Here is a 6,157-nt window from a genome sequence, read left to right on the forward strand (position 1 = left end):
CTGGCGGGGTCAGGGAGGAGTAGGGTCTCTGCTTTCACTTCCTCTCAAGGCAGCTTCTGTCCCGCCCATTTCTGGGGCTTCACCAACACAGGTGCCTGGTGGGGTGGGCAGGGCCTGGCGCGCCTGGGGAGGTTCTCGGGGAGGAACCAGGAAGAGGCGGTCCGCGCCTAAGGGCCCACAGCTGTGGCTAAGACTGCAGCTGCAAAGACTCAGTCCACAGACTGCAGCCCACACCAGGCACAGCGAGCCCTGGACTTGAGCTGAGCTCAGGCAGGATGTCAGCCTCTGGGGTGGCGCGGAGCAGCAGGAGAAAAACCGAGAAAAAACCTGCTGCTTGGGAAGAAGCGAAATTGTTGGCAGGCTCCATGGCGGTCATGAATGACATGCGAAGACGCAGAACTTTGTGTGATGTGACTCTCATAGATCAGGAAAGAGAGATCCCTACTCATCGTGTGGTCCTGGCTGCATCCAGCCCAGTGTTTAATGTTATGTTCACAACTGACACGCTGGAATCAAAGTCCTTTGACATAGAACTCAAAGACGCCGACCTGACATTATTGAGCACCTGGTGGAATATGCTTACACTGCTAGGATCTCTGTGAATAGCAACAACGTGCAGTCTCTGTTGGATGCCGCAAACCAGTAACAGATTCAGCCTGTGAAGAACATGTGTGTTGATTTTTTGAAAGGGCAAGTGGATGCTTCAAACTGTCTCGGTCTAAGCATTCTAGCAGCGCGTCTAGACTGTCCTGAGTTGAAAGCCACTGCGACGCCTTTATTCACCAGCATTTCACTGACGTTTCCAAAACTGAGGAGTTTCTCCAACTGGATGCTCAGCGAGTAACACGTCTGCTCAACCAGGATCCCTGACCGTGAGCGCAGAGGAGCAGGTTTATGATGCTGCCTTCAGGGGACTGAGACATGATGCGCCGAATCGCCAGCCTTTTCTGGTGGATGTCCTCGCTAACGTCAGATTTCTTCTCATCTCCAAGAATTTCTGATGTAAAACCGTCCGAGTTGAACCCCTCATTCAAGACAACCCTGAGTGCCTTAAGATGGTGATGAGTGGAATGAGAGAGCATCTACTGTCTCCTGAGGATCGGAAAGAACAAGCAAATGGAACAAGGCCTCGAAGACCACAGTCTTGTAGATACTTTAACCCAAAGTTAGAAAAAGATGCATATTCTACACGATCCTGCAGTGAGTATATAACTGCAGAAATCTCATTTGATGCGTGTTTTGCTCTTTAAAATGAGCTGTTTGATAACTATTTTGTATATTTAACCACGCGTTTTTTGTCTTCAAGTAGAACAGTTTAAATAACTGAAGAATTGATCCCTCATTTTCCAAAAAGTCTCATTCAATAAAGTATGTTATTCCCTAAAGCCAGCATTATTAGAATTCCATCACAATATGTATTTAGAATTTATATTAAATGCGCCAACCCCTCCCTTATTTTTGTTATAAAACTTTGTCTTGGAAATATTTTGGCATTTACTAGGACCTATCTATATATTTTTCATAATAATTATTTCTAATATAATGATTGCAGAGGCAGCTTTTGTTAGAAATCATTTATCTTGCCTGAACCAAAGTGAACATTAGCTTATAGTCTGATGTAAGTAAACTACTTATTATACAGGATTGTTTAGTAATTATTTTTAAATTCTTGTACTTGGCATTTTTGAGAAATGTTGGAATGATATTAGCTATTAATCAATGAGACCCACCCATAGGTGGCCTATACCTGCCAGGAATGGTGGCTTATTATTATTATTAAATTGATCTTCAGAGAACATTTTCAGTAGTAACATGTAATTATCCAGAATTAAGCCAATCTACTTTTTTTGAGCTAATAAACTTATACACTATTATCTCTATATATTCCTTGTATATAAATGATGACAGGAGGAAAGTGTGTATTAATTTGCGGATGAAAAATGACAGAATAGAAAATCTTAATCTTTTTCTGAATATTGCCAGGAAATGACCTCTTGGCTCTCTATTTTAAAGGTAAATCACACCATTCTGAGGAGGCCAGGGAAGAGAGAACTTTTCATCTATGAGAGTAGGATAATTGAGTTTCAAATAGTTCACTGAGAAATGTAATTAAAAAGTTTTCCTTTTTTTTCCCACAACTTTTGGAAGACTATGATCCTGAGGGAAGGAGAAGGCGGGTATGTTGCGCAGAAATTATATTAACTGGTGTGGATTTCAAGGCAGGTTCAGCATTGCCAATGGTGTTCTAATTGGAAAATTCTCCTCTAGAGATGATAGACTATTTCTTGTGCTCCTCATTTTAAGTGGGAATTCCTCTTTTGGTTTGATATCTCTGCATAATGTAGGCGATGGGTTCCGTGGTCCTTTGTGCACACTGTAGTTTGAGAAAATGGCAAGCCAGTCTTAGGCCTGGCACACTCTTGATAGATGTTTATGTAGAAGACCTAGTTTTTAAATTTATTTTCCCTCTTACCATATGTACAGATGTTTGGGATATATTTCTTCTATTGATTACATTGAGCTGGGTATTTCTCAACCTACTGACATTCACATATGAGACAACTTCCAATTCTGTTTAAGACCCATGCCTTTATCCTTTTCTGGGAATTTTATTACATACCCTGAAGTCATTTAAGACTCTTGTCTACACTTTCTATTTATTATGCATTCTATAATGAATGTTGGATTTAGAGTGTGAACATGGCAATGGTACTTTCATTTTCATATTCTAACTAGGACCAACAATTCTGTTTTTTCAATAGAATGTTCGCTTATAAACTTTTATAATTAATAGTGTGATAGACAAGACAGTTTTCATATGTTGAAATATATTATGTGGTTCATTTTGCATAAGCATGAATATAAATGAAAGAAAGGTGTAATACTAAAAAAAAAAGAAACGAAAATAATGAAGTCATCTTTATGAACATCACAGAAAGCATGTTCTCCCTTTATTTCCTGCTTAATAGAGGTTAATTTCCTGTTAATAGAGGTTACTGCTCTCAACCCAGATTAGGTGGGTGATAGGATTGAGATGGAAAAACCCTTGCTTACAGTTAAACCTTATACATGCCAATTAAACGTTTTTGTAAACTGTGTTTCTCTACATATTTGTAAGTGATGAGGTAGCAATCCCTGGTGACACAAAGTTCAAGATCGTGGATGCTGTTTGAAAGGTGAGCAGGTACCACCCACCAGCTGGTCCCTTGCACAATAAAACTGACAATCTGTGTCCAAAATGATTACAGTTTAGAGATCCCTATGGGGCAGTTCCAGTCTCTATAAAGGGTGACCTTTAGTCAAAATGGACAGTACATATACAAAACAACACGTCATTCTCAAATATGATGCAGTCTGGATTCTCCCTATAAGATATTAACCACATGTTTCTTCCTGGTGCTCCTAATCTGAATACTGTCAGACTTATGGAGATAAAGTAATATTTCCTTATATTTCAAAGATTGTATTGCTTGATTGTGAATGTTTTCTTAATAATTTACATACTTTTGTATTATTCAATTGGTTGTTTTCAATTTTTCTTATGTTACGTTTGTGTGCTGGTTTTTATGTGAAAAGAGGAAGTAAGCAAACTACGCCCATTAAAATAATATTTTGGTATACGTTATTTTAACTGAGTAAGAAAATATAAGTTCATGGAAGATATAGCTGACTATTTATGAAAACACACTCATTCCATAAGTAGTAATAGCGAAGATGATATAGTAAAATGAGTAAGACTCCCCCCACACCCACCCCAGTGAGTCAGTGAAACATCACTATACATCATCACAGACACAGAGGAATGGCCCCTTGATTGGTCAGTATTAGTCCATGAGAAGCTGATTTTGTCAGATCTCATCCATGAAGTCAGTGAAATTATAGGGGTCGAGTATAAGTGGATACATCTGTACCAGTCATGAGCAGCTGTCCAGCCACATCATGAGTTCATGAGATGTATCTACCACTTGCCATCAGGATTCCAGACCACATTTGAGATGATCAGCGAAGCTATCCTGGTGTGTGGCTCTGCCATGTTCTCCAGGTTTCCTCTTATTTATACCTGATGCAGACCAGAAATGCATTCATGAATGTGAATTATGTGCATGTACAAGTGCCCTATAGTGTTGAAAGCTGAAGCCATCACCCATATATAGCAGTAAGCAAGGACATTGCCACTTAGGTTGTACCTAAACCACTAACACCAAAGTGCATGCATCAAGGAGTGACTGTGGAGCGTTATTTTCCTATTGGCAGCCGCCCTGGGTAAGATAAGACATGGATGAGGCTGGAGAGAAGACTGTGGCAGCTCCAGAGCCCTCACCTGGTTTACTTCCTCACAGGTGCGCATGCCCAGATGCAGTTAGTGCAGGCTGAGGCCGAGGTGCAGAAGCCAGGAGAGTAGGTGAAGGTGTCCTGCAGGACTTCCGGATACACCTTCTCCAGCTACGGTATGAATCGGGTGTGATAAGCACCAGGAAAAGGCCTTTAGTGGATGGGCTGGATCAACACCCACCCTGGGATGTCAACATATGTCCGGGGCTTTGCACAGGGCTAGAAGACATCTCCTCGAATGCGTCATTGAGCACAGCTTATCTACAGATTGGCAGCCTGAACTCCGAGGACACTGCCACCTCTTCCTGTGTGAGACACACACTGTAGAAATCCACATCCTGAGAGCGTCAGGTCACCTGAGGGGAGGGCAGCTGTACTCGCTGAGGCAGGGACTCGGAATATTTAGTTGAATCTTCTCTTTATTTACCAGTTATGAAGCTAGAGATGAAAATCAAAGAAAAAAACTTGCTGTGAAATTATCATTATAATAATGTGAAATTAAGTCAGCCCCTCTAGGGAGGAGGTTAAGAAATACCTTGGTATGTAGCCTTTCCTTAGCTCTCTGTGTAAATACTTCCGTCTCTGTACTGAGAACTATGCAGACTCCATGAAGGTTCGATTAACCACCTCCAGAGACAATGACAAAAACATAGTTTATTGGCAAATAGAAGGTTGGAAAATGGAAGGCAAGACCATCAAGTATACTCTGTGAGAAAAGAGGGAGGGGGGCGGGTGTCACAAACTCCCTGCTGGGAGAGACCTGGGCTGCAGGGGACGCTCAGAAGCTACAGATCATAGGACACACCCCAGGAGTAGGTGCAGATGCATGGTTTCAGGGCTGGTTTCTTGTTGTGGTCTGGGGATGCTTCTCCATTGCACTGTTTGAATTTATCAATTTTTATGACAAAGGAATGCAAGATTAATGTATAAGAAATATGTAAAATCAGACCTATTGCATGTAGGATGCATAATAATGGAATTGAAATCTCAGCAGCAGAAAGTGGGGAGGAAGGAGCAAATAAAATATAATTTTAATTATTAGTGTTATACCTCACTTGTTTGTATGTTATAGTTTACAGCAAATGCATTTTTCAAGTACTGTTTGATAATAGTTGTATTGGTTGGATTTCCTTGAAGGTGGATATGATCTTATCACAGACAGTACTGTATTTCATGATGGGTTTAGCAAGATCCTTTCTGACAATGAATGCCATCCCCTTCTCTTCATTGTGTTGTTCCCGGCATAGTAAATCTTATTATTTCCTGATCAAATTGCAATACCATTTAAGTCCATTTAAGCTCACTAATGCCTAGGGTACCAAGCAAACTTCAAGCATCCCATTTCATCTTTGGCCCCTTCCAATTTCCCTAAATTTACAGTATGCAAATAATCAGTTTTGAACATTGTGGGAAGCCGCAGCTCTCGCCGCCATTACAAGATGGCGCCGGGCAGTCAGGGCGGTGGCCCAGTTAAGTGGTAAACAACCACTTAGAGCATGTGCACTGCTTAGATGATGTAGTCATAACTCCACCCTGGAGTATGCTAATAAGGGTTCTGGCGAACGCACCAATCAATGCACAGCACGTCCCCATAGAGCGCATATAAGCAGCAGTAGTTTGGGGCTTCGGGGTCTTTTTCCGCATCTGCAAATCGAACCCGCATTAAACGCCTGTGGAAGAATGCTGTTGTGGCGCATCCTTCTTGTTGGCGAGACTGAGCACGTGACAGAGCATTAGAAGACATTTGCAGCTGTTTCTCTTTCCTTGAGTCATGCCCCATCAGCAAATGAAGATCCTGACGGCTCCACTCCCAGAGTCTTTACCC

General features: G+C 41.5%; 1 pseudogene; it reads left to right on the plus strand.

Annotated features, from left to right (window-relative positions):
* The first annotated feature begins 275 nt into the window (after positions 1–275).
* LOC142442254 (kelch-like protein 7 pseudogene) lies at positions 276–1,250 on the plus strand (annotated as a pseudogene).
* The last annotated feature ends 4,907 nt before the right edge of the window (positions 1,251–6,157 follow it).

The sequence above is a fragment of the Tenrec ecaudatus genome, chromosome 3, assembly GCF_050624435.1.
Source record: "Tenrec ecaudatus isolate mTenEca1 chromosome 3, mTenEca1.hap1, whole genome shotgun sequence".
Lineage (NCBI taxonomy): Eukaryota > Metazoa > Chordata > Mammalia > Afrosoricida > Tenrecidae > Tenrec > Tenrec ecaudatus.